This window comes from Cyrtonyx montezumae, unplaced genomic scaffold (genome assembly GCF_038088225.1).
Source record: "Cyrtonyx montezumae isolate F1298 unplaced genomic scaffold, pur_monq_1.0 scaffold_3, whole genome shotgun sequence".
NCBI lineage: Eukaryota > Metazoa > Chordata > Aves > Galliformes > Odontophoridae > Cyrtonyx > Cyrtonyx montezumae.
The window spans coordinates 117,868,561-117,886,307 of NW_027072034.1; positions in this window are offsets into that span (position 1 = coordinate 117,868,561).

The window sequence follows — 17,747 nt, forward strand, 5'->3', positions numbered from 1 at the left end:
ATACACAGGTGATCTTCCTACATCACACATGAAAGGATTTTGTGGCACTGAAGTTTAGTTTGTGTTTTGAGCTTGGGTTTTGCTGTTGATGGGAAGCGGCTTTTCCTATTCAGTTTTGTCATTCTATAGAACAACTCATGGCCACCATCCATGTGGGCACAGATACTGGACCATGACTTGCAAGATCTGAGCTCATTTGCTGCAAGACACAGATTTTAAGCACAACAATGAAGTTACTGTAACTCAACTGGGCATCACTTCTTCACTTGTATGAAGCTTTCAGCTTCAGCGGAGTTTGTTATAAGAAAGGACAAAGGAAACTTGTATGGGGGCAAATATGTCGTCCTCATGATGCAAAGAAGCATCTTGTTTGCTGATTAAGCTATTTGCAGAGGAAAAGAGAGGATTCATAGCTAACAAACAATTTCTAACAAAATCCAAATTTTGAGGAACACTTTTTGTCAATGCCTTTCATATCACACCACAAATTAAGCTGTAGATATATCTTATTTTGTAAAATTTCCTAATAGAAAGATTTCCCCTCGCTCTGTGACCAGGGCTGGACAGAATGAGAGCTCTTCTGAAATCTGCCACATGTACAACTCCCCTGGTGGGACTATTTAAGCAGTCAGTATCATAAAGCAACCCTCGGAAGGGAACTGTTGCTCATATTTTGAGAAATGTGTAATTATTCGGGATATCAGAGTTCTGATTATATCCAGTGTGAGCAGTGTTTGGGAGGCCAGACTTTGTGAACAACCTTGCATTCACTCATCAAATACAATTGTGTTGTCAGTTATGCGAAAGAGGAGGTACTCGTATTCAGGAACTGTATGTGAAAAATTTAAGCCATGTTGGATTTTCATAGAAATAACATAAAAGAGGTGTTCATCTTTTAAAACTGGAAAAAAAGCTCTTTTTTGAGTAGTGATTTGAAAGCATCCTCAGAATGAACATGGCAACCCTGGCAAAATCTAATCTGTAAAACAGCAAGAGCAAGACAGATAATAATCTATTGCTCTTTTTTTATGAGAGGTATGCTGGATAAGTAGAAACAAAATGAACCACAGAATTATGCCTTTATGGCATCAGAAATGTCACCCCAAGGAAATTAAAAACTGATCACAATTGCCAGCGTTATTCCCTGCCCTGGACACTGCAAAAAGACCCCCGAGTTTCCCTTTGGCAGAACTTCAAACTCTTGATGAATTTTTTGTGTGTGCACAGCGGTGCCCCAGTTGGCACATCTGGGACTGTGCCCTGTCTGTACCTGCTCAGCAGGAATGTAAACATGGCACAGACACTGCTGCCTTTAGCTGTGTGATCTCCTCGCATCGGCCAAGGGGAAATGATAGCAGCGTTTCTTCTGTCTCTACACTGTGTGTGCATGTTTTGTGGCAGAAAAAGGAAACGGTACATTTTGCAGGTGAGCTAAAGAACAGAGAATGAAATGCTTGTGACTCAGAGAAAGGAGAAGTAACATATAGCAAAGGTTAAATCTGCAAAAGTGCCATTTGTTCACTATTCAGCAAAGGAAGTGGTAGAGAAACCCTCCAAGACAGATGACGTGACTGCAGCCACGTTATGTTGGCTTTTGTTTGTCTTGCCTGGTTAAAGCTATCATGCTACACACATTGCACAGGAACTGATATGGAAAGGTCAGCTACATTGCTTAGGTGAGAACAGAGCAACACTAGGGCATTTCAGCATGATGCAGATGCCTACCAGACAAGGGAACTGAGGAGAGTTTGAGAAGAACCCATCCTATCAGAGCTCATTAATGTGTCTGGGATTCTGCTAAATTTAACAGTGTTTCTTGCTTGAACTGTGTCCTGATGTTCAAAGGAAGGCTGTTAGTAAGGACATCTATTGCCCATCTCTAATTTTGGTTACTAATTTTGAAAAAAATCTATTTCCCTTGTGTCTAACTTTTCAGTAATTTGAGGGTACATATGTGAATATACATGTGTGGTCATAAAAATCCTACTTGAAAAAGCGCATTTTTTCCTCCTTAACTTGGGAGATGCTTCTGGAAGAGCTGGAAGTGTATCATGTATTTTACTTCTTTCTCCTTTGAAGATATGAGTACTTCAGGAAATACAGCTACCAGCTTCTGATTCACAGTGCATTTCTCCACTGTGCCAGTGCTATGGCAATAATTAAAATGATAAACAACATTCAGGTTTGTTCTCCAACTCTGTACTGCCCAAGTTAGAGCTGCATGAACTGCATTGACCCTTGCCTACACCCCTTCATCTTCCTCATGAGAGTGTGATGTAGTTGATTATCATTGCTATTTGGAACACTGGGTTTGTTTAATGCAGGATTAGTGAGGAAAAAAAACAGATGTACTTCTCCAGGCATACTCCTGTTCCTCGGTCAAGAGAACTTAGCTTCTTTTCAATGGGAATCCCACCACTTATTTAATTGCATGTGGGATTAAACCCTGCAGTAGGACAAAGTGAGAAGTTCTGGGGTGACATTCAGGACATATCTAAGCATTTACTGGTGTGGTGTTCAGGTACTCTATGCACCACCACAGTGTTTTGCTTTTGAGAGTGTGGGAGCAGATAGCACGTGCAGCCTTGTTTCTTCAGTATCAACAAAAAGCAACACAGCTCACCCTGTCAGGGGGAGAGCAGTTGGTGTAACTTATCCAGCAGAACAGCTGATTCTGTGAAATGTATCTGAGAATTAGTCAAACAGACCAAGAGTAAGTACAGACTGTGGTTTAATGACAGCTGAGCAAAGGTTCTCATTGTACTAACAACATCCTGTGTCTCTGTGGCGCTGATGTGGTATATGCACACGTACTCCTTTGCAGTCAATAACTTCTCATCAGATTTTCACACCAGCTGATTTGGCTGTTATTTAACAAGTGTGTTTTCCTCTTCCTGCCTTGCGTTTATTTTTGTTGCTGTTGTTGCAGAAGTAAAATAATCTCTGATGTTCTCAGAAATTCTTCAGAGTGCTGCTAATGTTTTGCTTGATGTTTTGCTGAAAGAGGTTTTGCAGGGACATTTAAATGTCACATCTATTCTCAAAGTGCATTTACTTAATTGGCGTACAGTGCTGGATGGGATTCAGTACCTACGCATGTACCAGCTAGGTACAAAGCTGCATGGCTTGTCAGAGCGTACCTGAAAAAGACACATGAGCTCAGCTTCCTCTAGCAGAAGTATGGCAAGCTCTGCTATGGGAGATAGCACAGCAGGGTGATACCTGTGGCAAATGGTGGACACAGGCCCTGCTTTTGGTGCCAAACAGAAGAAGAGGAAATCTTCTTTTCCATGAAAAAGCCCTCTTACTTTTGGTGACCTTTCCACCTGAATAAAAACTAAATCGATAGTGTTAACATGTACTACGTTTGATCTTTTCTCATGTCCTTTAGATTTCTTACACATAGGTATCGCATTATGTAATATATTTTATATATAGCATACAAACGATGAAACTCAGCTTTTCCTCAGTGCCTTTTATTATAGATATCAACATGCTTAATCAATGAGATCACCTGTCATCCCCATTTAAAGGGCTGGGAAACAGAGAAGAAAAAGTAAAATGGTGTGTGTATCACACAGGCCAGAAGTGTAGTGGCAAAGTCCTGATTAGGGTTTAGATCTCATTAGTTGTAGCCCAGTGGTCTATTTGCTAGGAAATGTTGCCTCCTTAATTTATAGTATGAAAATATAAAAACATAGAGCAGCAGCATTGAAAATATATAAAAAAAAAAGCTTGAAAGAAAACAATAGAAAAATGTAAAATCACACAATACATTTGGAAACAAAATGTTTTCTGAATGAAAAGACAAAATGATCTGTTCAAGTAATGTCTTTCACATTCCACTCTGCTTGTTTTTTCTGAAACAATGCACAATTCCTGCAGAATCCTCTGTATTCTGCAACCCAATACTGGTAGAACTGTATTTTCTTTCATTGGAAAAATCTTTCTTTTTAATACTATTTTCAGTTGCTCTAGAGGAAGAAAAGGAAAGTATGTAAAGCCAGCAGAACTGCTGGAAGTCCAGTAGTTTTTATTTTCTTCTATTTTTTCTTTTCTTTTGTGAGCTTTACAAATGTGCTGTCGGCTTAGTTTATGCTTCAAATGCATTTTATCTGACAAATCATAACTGATGCAATAAGATTTAAAAGTCTCCCCCATCATGCAGAAATTACGATTCTCTCCCCAGGGACCTTCCCCAAAACGTAAAACAGAGCCTTCCTCCTCATTAAAACATTTTGTTGTGTGAAAAATGACAATGAGCTGTAAAATCTGGAGGGAAATGATTGCTGCACACTAACATATGCTCAACGATTTCAATACCAGAGGACATGGAGGCTGTCAGTTGCACTTCAAGATGAGGAAATGAGCTTCTTGATCTTGTCTGGATGGAGGGCAATTTAGAGGGACATTGCAAGCAGAGCAGTTGGGCCCTGAAAGCCTATTTTCAACACAGCAGCAGGAGATCCAGCAATCAGCAGTACGGAGGTGCTAGTTTGTTTTGTTTGCAATAGCATGTCGTACTGTCCCTTCGCTATTCCTGCTTCCCTTTCCTTAAAGCTGATGAGAATAATTGTTGCTGATTATTATGTACAAAAACGGCACAGAAAGAAGATAAAGGTTGCCTACTCAGGCAGTCAGAAGTTCGAAAATAATGGGATTACTGTTGCCTTGACAACATTTCCCTCTCTTTCCCCTGCCCCTGGTTTCATTCCAGGAAATGGCTGAGCCACTTTGCTGAAACTCTGCAAAATAATTAAATAAAAGATTCAGCCAAAGAGAGACACCTGGCTTGGAAAACCTCCCCCTCCATTTATCTGACGAAATGATAAGCAGATGAAAAGCAGGACTGAACAGAAGAAGAAAGTAATGCTGACTGTACTAGTATCTCCATCTGCATTGTTGTTTTGTTTTTGGTTTTGTTTTGTTTTGTTTTGTTTTGTTTTGCTTTAATTTATACTACACACATCCCTGCGGGCTGTTTTTGTAACACATCCTTTTGTTCTGCAAGGCACAGGATCACGTACACAGCAGCAGGAGGGGGATCAGTTTCGTTCTGCTGCTCATAGGAGGACTTCCAACCTCAGGAAAGAGAAGATCAGGTGGAACTTGAGAAGGCTGCGATGACACTGGAGGTGCAGTTTCAGGGCTTTTAGCCCTATGCGTCACACTCGTGTGACCCATGACCAACCTGCAATGTTCTGCCTGACGGATGGAAAGAGCTCTGCCTCTCTGGAGAGCGTCACAGAGGCTGCAGGGGTCCGGAGCTGGCAGCCCCCTGGGGCAGATGACAGCACCCTGTGACACCTGGTGCGTCATCTGCAGATGGGCTCCCAGTAAGGTCAGGCAGGAGACTGATAAATGGCCCTGCCTTGTCAACACCACCGTCATTAGTGCTGTTATCACCCTGCGAATGGGAACGTGAAGGAATTTGTATTCCTGCCCTTGCCAAAGCTGGAGAGCAAGTGGAAACAGGAGCTGTGGAGGTGACTGTTCACACCACTTATATTCTGCCGCAAAGCAGCGCAGTGTTTGGTTTGTAACCAAAGGGATTTCGTAGCTGATCATTAAACATTATTTCAGATTGATGGGATTTATGGGCTCTCTGATGATGACGAGGTTTCTTTCAAAGGAGGGACAAAACACTTCAGCATGCACTGGCATGGCTAGAACACTAGCAAATCACTGGCCTGGTGGAAAGCCCAGAAATACTCTCATGCCCCTTTTCTCACGTAGCCTGACTGAACTAACAGCACATCCAAAAGTAGAAGGTAACGTAGGGCATGGAAATGGACCCACATAACCACCATGACTTTTGACAAGTAATTTGACAGCACTGTGAGTGGCAGGAGCACAGTGATCTATTCAAAAGTTGAGTACTCTGGGAAAAACAAACAAACAACAACAAAAACATCTGAATTTGAATGTTATGCCATGCAGTTTAAAATCAAAGCAATTACAGCTACATTACTTTTTCTTCCTTTGCTTTTGCTTGGAGCGCAGTCAGCCCTGTTGTTTAGGATTCCCACTGAATGCCTTTTTATGGGAAGGGTAGCAAGGAGCTGGTGGGAAGCAAGGAGCCTGGCAGCCCCTCCAAGTACCTCTATGCGCAACCAGCAGTGTTGGTGGAATTTTGTCAACACAAGGCACTGGCCAATCAGGCCCATCAAGTCCTGGTTTGCAAACTCCACTCAACTAAGGGATACCAACAACTGGATCCACAATTCCTGACTGGTCTGTTTGTGAAAATTATCTGAAGTGACAAGCAAGGTCACTCACGACTGACTCATATAAGGTGAGTAGCTCATTCTTGTATGGGGTGTGCTGGGTGGTACGGCTATTGTTGATCTCAGATTGAGCACAGTGGCCTTTTGGTTCAAAAACATCTTCAGTGAGATATGCTGTGAATTTGGCAATCTCAGTATTGTATGAGAAGCATTTAATTTCTCAGAGGAAAGCCTAAGGACATTTGATATGTCTCGTTTCTGCAACTCTGAACCAATTTCTCTTCATCAGGCAACACCTGGTGCTTTTGTCAGTGCTGAGCAGCAATTTATGTTCTATACTCTAAAATCTTTGGATCAGTTATGCATGGACACAAGAAAACAAAACACCATTGTTTATCTTTGCTCTCTATCTGTCCTCTGTCGCAGTCATTCAAACACACACATTTCAAAAGAAGACAGTGCTCTGCTTTCCAGATAAAATATTAAAGAATGTTTCTATCTGACTAAAATACTTCATCTGTAAGTATGAGAATGTTAGGTAATGTGAGATATGCTACAGACTGCAGCTTGTGTAGTACGAAGGAGCAACCTCAGCAGAGCAGTCCAGACGTGCATGGGCTAAAAATCTGGCCTATAAATTGGTGGTTAATATACATGGGATAATGTATCAGGTGTTCAGCTAGGAGCATCAGGCTGCTAATAGCTGATGTGAAGTGGAACTGGTTGTGCTCAACCCAATACATACATGTGCTTTTCTGTACTTTCTCACAGAGAGCTCTACAGCTGGCCAAAACACAGGCTTTCTCCAACAAAGGGAATGATCTGTGACAGAATTATCCCTGGTATTGGTATTCCAGGTTCCCTCCAACACTGTTATGGTTTTGAAAGCATAATGCAGACTGGTCTTGAATAAGGACTACATTTTCAGTAGAATAACACATGAAAATCTAAATCATGCCGGAAATTTGGGAACAAAATACACTTAATCAGGACATATAGCCTGGGAAATGCTCTCTCTGTTGTATTTCACACCAATGAAAGCTTCTCTTGATTTGATTTGTGCGTAGTGGAGCTTCACCAGAAAGATTAGAGGAAGTCTTGGGGCAGATTTGTAGCTGAGACATAGGTGTAGAGGGATTTTCAACCAGGATATCACTGGAAAAAATATTTTGGCTAAAATTATTTTTGTTTGCTGTGACTTCTGTCAGGGAAGACAACAGTACAGTACTGTCAGAACACCCAACAGCTCAGAGTGCCACCACAAAAGAAAACAGTATTTACACTGAAAGGGAAAAAATACTTAATGACTTGGTTTAAAACAGGAAACAAGGTGTCCCGTTCTGTTCCTTAAAAGTAAAAATGATAAGAGATTTGATGAGTGGACACAGTAATCAGGGCCTTGGTTTTATGTCTCATCCAGGTGCAGCTCGTAACCCCATACAGCCATCCATCCAGCTCAGCACAGTGTAGCCCTTTTTTCATTCTGGATCACAGGAAGGGATGTTGCCAGACAGAGAACTCATCCTCTCTGGCACATGCTGTTATTATTCCTCTGGACAACATTTTCTTCCTTTCTTTTTCTATTAGTTTCCTGCTTTCAGGTTTAGCAATCCCTTTTTTACAGCTAGCTCAAACCACCTTCTCTGTGATGCTATACGTGGGACTCGACACTCATGAGGCCACAGGAGCTGTGGGTCCCCCACAGAGAAGGACCAGAAAGTCAGAGGGGCAGTGTTCCTACCCACTGGTGCCATTGCTCATGGAGGTCCCTGGTTTCTGCTCTTACATCTAAATCCACACTGGAAGCTCCAAACCCAAGCCCAGTCACTTCACACGGGATTGAAATCACTGAGGTGCACATTTCAGTATTGTAGGGATTTGGGAACAATTACCCATCTGTTGTTAAATCTAATAGCAATTCTGTTTCACAGTCTGTTGTAATTTACACCCTGGTTATTATCATAACTGAATAAATGGCTCTGGCTCGTCTTTGAACTCCCAGCCCTTTGTTGCCACCTCCCAGCTGAGAGGCAGTTACCTGCTGTATAATTGCTCTTAGAGTGTCTAAGAGCAAAGTCACACAAACTTAAATTGCTGCCGAAGGTTTGCTTGTGTGACTTTGTCCACAGAGGGGTGTGAGTGTTTGTACAGCAAGTCACGCTTGTCATCGGGGAGGAAGTAAACACCTGCTGGGAAACAGTTGGAGCAGATTCTAAGCTTCTTTTCCAGTGCTCTCACCATGTGGCTGCTCCATTTCCATGTTGGTGCAAGGTCAGCAAGGCTGGATCTGATCACTGCTGTCTGCTGTGCTTTGGATGGAGAATGAGGGGTACCGGAGGCAACATTGCCCTCTCCCTGCCTCAGCACGATGCTGAGTGGTGGGGCAAAGCAATGTTTCTGACCCATCACTCCTCTTCTCTTTGGTGCTGCATTTCACAACTTGAATGTACTCATTCTGTCTCCTGCTCCAAGATGAGAAACACTGTTCAGACTGGCAATGCTCCTCCTGATCCATCAACCAGGCAGAGATCGACATCCCTTAGGAGGGCAGGTAGCATCAGCGGGTTGGATCACCTGGTAGATATGGTCACATGCAGAGGCTAAATCCAAACAAGAAAATTGAGCTTGTGTTTAAAATACTCATCCAGGGTCCCAAGGAACATGGAAATAGAGTGTGTCACCGATTCAGTTGTAAGGCTGAGCCTCTTGAAAGTTATTTGAAAGATTTCTTCTCACACAGCTACAATAAATACCTGCTTTCAATATTCAGAATCTGTTTTTGCTTCTGCATGCAGTGTTTCTTATCTTCTTTTGTCTTTTACTGTCAGGAGTCTTCAAGCACCTAATTCTGCTCTGGCTTTTGTTTCTCAAAAACAAGTACGCATCTCATCCGTGTCTGAGGAGCAGCATATCACCACATCTGTTAACAACAAGAATCACAATAACTGCAAGAAAGTACACTATACCACTTGTTTTATTATAACTTAGGGACAAACTTGAAATTCTCAGATAAGTTTGAGCAGATTCTTACTTTTGTCATGAGAAGTGGAGATCTGAAGCCCACTGAGGCCACTAGGTGGTTATTGACTTGAAGCACTTTGAATAATCTCCACAAATAGAACCATTAGCCTGGGTGGCCTAAGCACCTCTCCTGTCTGCATGTGTTCACTGATTGGCATTGCTCTGAAGATCCGATGTTCAATGAATGGCATTGCTCTGAAGATGCAAGTTTAGCTTTGCTCTCATTTAATCCTAGGTAAAGGCAAGATATTGGTGTATTTGTTTTTAGATGTAGTACACCTGCATTACTACAAAATACCTCTCTCATTTCACACAGGTGTGAAGGAAAGGAAGTGGAGCACTGCCAAACACACTGAAGTTATTTGACATTTATTAGTAACATGAGAGAAGAAATAATCCTTTTTATGTTTCACCGTGTTTGCTTATCATCTGATTTAGTGCTCCGCTCTCATGGCTAATTACTTTCAAATAATTCCAGTTCTGGATCTCAAAATATATGAATGAAACATGTTCATGTATACTATGTATGCCAGGTATGTGCAGATATCCACACAATAAAAGACTTTGGGTTATAATTAACTATGGGAATGAATATGCTGATTACATGAAAAATCGATAAAATATTAATCAGATAAAGCAAGACAGCAGGTGGCCAAGTTATCAATAGGGCACATGTTGTATAGTGCATACATGTGTCTGCAAACAGGAAAGTCACTAGATATGATATGTCACCAAAACAGCCAAAGTCACCAAAGCATCACCATGCAAAGCTCTTCAAGCAAGGTTAGGTACATTGACTACTTAACCAACCCAGCAGGTGCCTTGTCCTGTTTTTTCTTCTGAACACACACTTTCCAGTCATGTTGGCAAAGCTTTTTTTCTGCCTCAGGTGGGAAAGAGTGAAGTCCTTGAGGTCAAAAAAGAAAAACCCCCAGAACAGGATTTAGGCTCTGTCTCACCCCATTATAATGTGTTAAAGAAATCTCATGGCTTTTTTCAGTCTGTTTTCACTTGGGTATATCAGGATCACACACACTATTTTATCCTCTCCCAGCCCTTCTGAGTTTGCCTGATGCTTAACTCTGCTTCCAAAGCTGTCTGCGGTTACAGAAACAAACACCCAAACTGCGTATGGCAAAGTCAAATAAAACATGATGTTTCCTACTTCAGAAGGGGATACAACCTTGACTGCTTTGTTACTGTGTTTGGATGATGGGAAAAGCCCAGTGCCTTTATCAGCATCTTGAGGCCCAGGACCAGGCTCTGCTGGGAGGCCAGGCCTCTTTGTCATGATGCTTTGCTTGGTGCCCTCAGCACCCTGGGTGTTGACCTTCACACAGACTGAAATATCTCCTTGTTGATGTTTTGGATTTCAGTGCCTTTCCTGTGTGGTATTTTGCTGAAGAGTGGAGTCTGGAGCGAGACAGGCTTTGTTCTTCTCTTGCAAGCTGAGCTCTCCTCCCATTTCCCCTCACAGATCCCTTTGCAGGATATGTTTTTATTGCACTGTCGCTCTCTTCGGTTCATGCAGAGTTGTTCATTTCCTGACTGTATGTGACCAGATGCGTGGCTGTTGTTAGTGGTGTAAATCCTCAGCCTTCAGATGAACCAAAAGTCAGCTTGTGGTGTTTGATGTCCCGTGCTAATGGGACAGGGCTGGTTTGAGACTTCTGATTTGCACAAAACCAAACACTTCATCTGTGCCTCTAGGAAATAACAATAATTCATTAACATCACAACCCCATGTTTCTTTTTAAATACAGATGTTATTTGATGTGGAGCTCCAGGCTGGTTTTGAAAATATATTTTTTGTTCCTTTTCTTTGCGAAGTAATGTGTCTCCTTGAATCTTTTTTTACTCGAGCAGCAAAGGTTGCTCTGCTATCAGCTACAGGGGTGAGATATAATGTGGATGGCTGTGAAATCCCCTTCGACAGCTATAGCCAAAGTGAAAATAACTTACAAACAACAAACAAAAATCTGTCTTCGCTGCTTCTGTTTTGTAATTGTCACTGGTAAACCCAAACACTTCAAACAGATACAGGGTTTTTGAAAGACAGAAATTCTTCCTGAGAATCTTTCAAAATTTGTAATATAAAAGCCATGTCCCCAGGAGAATACAACCAAGAGAGCAATCAGAAACAGAGCTGCCCTACCAAAGGTCAATGAAATCCAAAATAACAGTCTAGGGAGGCAGTCTGCAGGGTTCTACACCCCCTCATCCCACACACACACCTCAGTTGCTGGTGAGGAATGGTGGGGTGTGTTTGTGAGAAAGTGGAGAGAATGAGGAAAAAACACCATTGTCAAAGGAGAAGAGCTCTGAAAAAAACTGGCAGGGTTTTTGTTCCCATTATTTCTCATTCCTGTGATGTACAATGAGAGTGGGTACAGAAAGCAGAAGGAAACATTGTGATAATAAGGGTATTTTTCTAGAAGTGTTGGGAATAGTTAATGTGTCTTGTTTTCCGTGATCTCACATCTTGTTAAGGATAGTGGAAATGGACAACTGAGGATGACATCCAGGAGGTGGTAATCCCTGAAGGTGAATCCTGGTTATGAGAAGAACAGCAAGGTGAGGGAGGTATCACAATCATTGCAGGAACCTGGACAAGAAAATTAGTTTCAATGTCTAACTTTCAAGCAGCTGCAGTTCACTGAAATGAATCTTAGCTTTTCTTTCAGCTAAAGGCTGGTACTCTAGCCTACTGAATTTTGTGCAGGGAGCCCAAACTCCATCTGAGTTGAGATCATACGGGACAAAGCCAAGATGTCAGTGTTCTCATTAAGACTTGGCTAAAAGTGCTGGGACACCTAGGTAGTAAACTGCAACTATTTTAACACAAAGCTTTAGATGTTTTTATCCTGCTTATTAGCTTTTCTGGAACATAAAACCCTACTGGACTGTGTAAACAAGCCACATTCAGCTGAATGCAAAACCTTGCTACACTTTCAATTTCTGTAAATTATGCAAGGATATAAATGATGAGTACATCAGTGAGCTAGACCAGAGGCTGATTCAGCCACGTATTGATTCATGCATGGTTTATCTTCATGCCTTGCAGAAAAAAACAATTAAAATGGTTACACTAAGCTATAAAACTTGAAAATGTTGTTGGAGGGGGAAGTGTGATCCTCTGCTTGAAGACTGGCAGATGAAACCATAGGTTGTATTTTAACTGTCATCTAATTTGCATCCCTTTAAATGTTTCTCAGTTGCGTGTAACCAAACTGGGAAAAATAATTAGCTTGAAATCTAGAGGAAATTCACTTCATATTTTATTACTTTAATGTCGTGTGTTTGTTCAATACCCTTTCTTCTCCTTGCCTCAAAAATAAAATTAAAAAAAATTAAAAACAAAGAAGATATTTGTATTTTTAAATCTTTGTGACAGCAGAAATAATAATAGTAAGAATTAATTCCTGTGATTTGGGAGTGTGGTCAAGTGTATTTGGTATAAATTTGCATTAGAGGTTTGTAGATGAACAAGTGAGAAAACCAGGGAAAGAGGACATTCAAGTTTCCTAAGAGCAAAAACGAAAAAGAAAGGACAAAGAGAATAAATCCATCCCTTGCAATCTTCAGCCAATCAGGATGCAAGAATGACACAATATTCTTCGGTGCGTGGGTGACTAAACCATAATTCTGTACTCTTATTATCTTTGATAATAAAATGTTGTAGTTACAGAAAGGGTAATTATTATTTTTTTTTATCTTGAGAAGCTTTCAAGAAACAAAATATATCACATCAACAGACTGTATATACAGGCAGTTTCTGGAATCACAAACTGTTTATCTGTAAGCTTAAACATAAATAAAGCCCATTTACACAAAAGCAAACCACGTAATGGATCTGCTCCTGATTCTTTCAGCTTCTATTTTCATTAGCTAATGCAGACACTGAGAAAACTGTATGTTGTTTGTCATTAAGTATGCTTTAGTCATCTGCTATTTTTGCATTTTTTTGATTGGCTGCTGCTAAGGGAAAGGAAAGCTCTGTAGTGGTTGTACATAAGAAAAATAATTCCAACACTGTGCTGTGGAAAGCTGTGCTTTCATATAGCGTCATCTTCACCACCCCCATGTTATTAGGTTCTTTGCTTTGGTGGAAGAGTTTTAGGCACAGCATTAGCAATACCTACTTTCATGTAAGGAGTTTTGAATTCATAGTTTGATTGTACACCTGGGGTGGTTGTATTCCAGCATGTCAAGGTATAGTGGTTGTTCAAATTGGATGCAACAGATTTTAAATATTTGACTGCCAAAACTGATTCAAATAGAGAATTTTATTTTCAAAGGCAAAAGACAGGTAAAGCCAGGTTTAAAATATTAATGCTTTCCCCACCCATCCTTTCTTGTTTGTTTATTTTATCTGATTACAGATGAGAACCCAAGGCTGAACTTGATTCAGAATTGCACAGGGAGCTCTGACTTCTTGCAGCCCTCAGCAGCACGGCAGCCTCACAAATGCCATCCTTTGTTGATGTTTGAAGCAGAGGCCTCTCATGCCAGTTGAAGTATAAAAAATCGTTTTAAAAAGCCCCAAAGAGCTTTTCAAAATGCTACCTATCCACTCTCTGTGCCTGCACAAATTTTTGGTAGACAAGGAACACATAATGTCTTTTCACCTAACTTAGCAAACAGTGTAGAAACAGTCTATATGCCAAGAGTTGTTTCCATTTTAGCACTCTCAGGAAAAATAAAAATGACACAGTGGAAGCGTTTCCTCTCTCTGCAGTGTGGCTTCCAGTAGTAGGTGCTCTGCAAACACTTTCAAAAACCATTACTTTGCCTTTTAATGATATAATGCAAAGTATATGCCTGCCAAAATAACAGATAAGGTCAAGTAAGAATATTCCCCTTCCACACTTTTTCCTCAACTTTCAGAGGAAAATCAACTCAATCCTGTAGTGAGCAGTTTTGAAAATTTCCCATATGAGAGAAAGAAAATAAAATGCCTAAGAAGCAGAAAAGTGCTAAACCTTTGATCCTGGATTTGAAGCTAATCTATGCAATTAGCAGTGCTTTTTGTCACAAAAGGCAGAGTTGGAAGAAGAAGGGGTAGTGTAGAGCACAAAGAAGATATCTGGGGAAAAACTGAGAAAACAGTGCTTCAATCATCTTCCCAGCCACGCAAAATTTTCCTAAAATATAAACAAGGTAAACAAAGAAGATGAAAAAATATGAGAGAAAGAAGAACAGCAGCAAGCAAACTCCAAACAATTCTGTACAATTTCCTCCAGGTTATCTCACCGTAGGCAAAATTTAATGCTATCACATCAGGGAAGCAGTGTTCAAAGGAGGAGTTCTCTGTGTGCAAGAGCCATTATAGAGATCTGAATTTGGTTTCCAGGTGTATACTTTGTTTATCAACTTCTTCCTGTCTTGACAGGTTGCTTGCAGCCCCAGGTGAATGTTCAATGGCTATTTGTTAATTAATTCAGATTCCCATAACCATGAAGGAGTTCTTTGACCTGACAGACGCAGTGCGTGGACTAGGTGCTGCCAGATAAAGAGTTGGTTAAATATATCTTCTCTGACACAGAAGAAACATCCACATGAAGTGAAGCACATATGTGATCCATAGGTACCAGTAATTATTATTAGTATAATAGTATAATTAGTATTTTATTTTTTTGGACTGAATTTTATGATTCCTGATTTCCCTGCCCACATACTGTTTAGTGAGTCTTGAGTCTCTAAGCATTTTTAAAAATACTGCTGAAATTTATATAAATATGAAAATACGAATGTCTTATTTAAAAGTATATGCAAATGAAGTGGACAGCTGTGTACCTATTTTGTTTAGCAGAAAATTGACATTCTAACTTTCTTTAGTTTCACAGGTTAAAAAAATCGTTTCTTTAACTTGATTACTAAAATTATATTGGTTTAAATAAAAGGTATTGCTGTTTGAATCGGTGCAATGATGAATAACCGTCTACAATAAATTCAATATTAAATGGTACTTCATTAATTTGTTGTTCACTGTCCTGTAGTGGACTGCTAAGTAGAGCATTGTCGGAGGTAAGTAATACCTAATTTAGAAATCAACAGAATTACCATAGTGTTCCAAACATTCCCCAGTTGCTGCTATTAATTTTGTAAAGTCCTGTTTTATTAGAATACACTTTTGGAAAAAAGATTTTTGACTTGTCCTCGGGCAAATCATGGTTTCTGACACTCTGACCCCTATCAAAATTGCTTTGCTAATCACTCGCAGTATGCTGACTGGCAGTACCTTGATGTTTTCAAAAAGAATATAGCAAATGCCCTGTCTGTAACTCTTTAGTGGGGTTTACCATCCTGGAGAACTGCATGTTATTTTAGTGGCTTTGGAGACACACTGCCAGAAGGAAGGAGCAGCTCCAGTCTACATCCTGACTTTGCTCAGGAATGGCTTGAAATATGCTCACATAGTGATCATGTGAGGATATATTTGGAAGAAATGGGTCTTTTGGAAGTTGTCCCCTGTGAGAAAGAGACCTGTTGGACAGAGGTAGCACAGGGTGAGAGGCTCTTACCAGCAACTCATGACTCACACAGGGTAATGGGTAGACAGAGCTATCTACTATGGCTGCCTCTTGGCTGGTAAATGTTCTTTCCATAGTTGATAACATAATTTACTCCTTTGCATTTCTAATGCCAGCTAATTTCTGTGCTGTACTTGTGATGTTACACAGCTTGCCAGCAAAGACTCTGTGATCCCCTATCCCGTACTGTGAAGCTAATTAATCCTGTAATTTAAGGTTTTGTGACAGTTCTCTGCTGGTGTTAGAAACGAGAAATGGCTTTTCTGACAGCAGATTGCAGTATGCGTAGAGTAGGAGGAAATAGTCTCCAGATTTCCAAAGGCAAATTAGGATACCTAGAGATGAAAATCTGGACATGAATCCAGTTCAAAGCATGTTTAGATGTTCATCCACCATTCTGCCAAAGGACTGAAATGTGTCTTCAGTGGCATTCCTTTGATGTTGGTGAAACCATGGAAGCTTGAGGTTACTTGGGTTACTCATGCATACTATATATTGAAAAATGGATGAAACAGATGGCATTTGAACTTTCTCATAAATTTAATCATATCTCAGAGCTTCCTGGCTTAAAAAAGTTATTTCTGCATAAGTGGACCAATCTGAGCTAGGCTTTTTGCCATAATGTTACTTATCTGTGCTGTCTAATGACTTGCAACTTAATGAAATCTGTTACCTACGATATAATCAATCATTGTAGGAAATATAAAATGACAGTCTCGTTTTCAAATGGGATTTCTCAATGTATTTTTATTTGTTTTCTCTTATAATTTATTTAACTGACATTTTACTTCTAACTCTACCGGAATCCAATTGCAAAGAGATCAATGGACTATTCCCGACTAAACCAACAGACCCATTATATTGGTTCTGAATGAGACAACTTGGAAGTTAGATTAGCCGTTTGATGGTAGCTTTGACAAGCAATGGAAAAATCCTCAGCTTTCTGAGATGCCTGAATCAGTTTGAGATACCAAATCAGGCACATATTTACAAGCCATGTGGGGATAGCTTGGCTACAGCTGGTGTGGATGGGGTCATACAGAAGTTTTTTGCAGCATCAGCACCTAACACACTCTGGCACCAAAGTGCTACAGCAGGGCCGTCTGGCTCTCAGAATCTGATACTAATCTCACATAGCTACCCTGGTCCCCAGGATCTGATATTAATCTCACATAGTGACTTTATTCCTTTGTTACCTCTCAGAAAGTAAAATGAGCATGGGCTGCAGTGGACAATACGTGCTTGGTTATTGACAAGACACACAGAGTTCAGCTTGCTGCGTCTTGTGAGCAGCTTGGGCTTTCTGTAGCTGGCTTGGATTGGGGGCATTGTCCGGTATAATAAAGAAAACAATGTTTTCATTACAAGCTACAGTCCCTGTCAGCATGATCCTCTGCATTGCTCTGAGGCAAGCAATGCAGCCTGGGAGTAGCATATGTTATCTCCTCTGCTCTGCACCTATGGAGATTATTCTCTTCATTATTTCTAAGGTTACTTAACAAGGGAATTGGAGACACTGACATCAAAACTGAAGCTTAAGAGCTGTTTGTTTTCACCTCTCCTCCATGGTTGTGTTTATTTTACAGATAGTCAACAAACAACAGGCAGCAGCAGAGCATGGACAGAGCGATTAGCTGGGAAAAAGAAAAGCCTGCTGCCTACTTCCACTGCCTCTGGCAGCAAAAGACAGTGAATGCAGAGACCAGTTCAGTACAAGCTGAGATACTTCTTCATAGCAGAAGGATATGTTTCACATATGGTTAATATGTATGGACTAGAAGGAATAAACAAAATCTTTTCATCTTTGGAGAAGATGGCAACCAGTTAATGGAGCAGGGTGTAATCTTATTTCACATGTGAATTCTTGGCATGTCAAAGAAGGGCATTCCACAAAGACTAATTTTAGCTGGGGGCTAAGCTCCAATGGGAAAAAAAGAAGCTTTTCTAGAGATGATTTGAAGAGGCT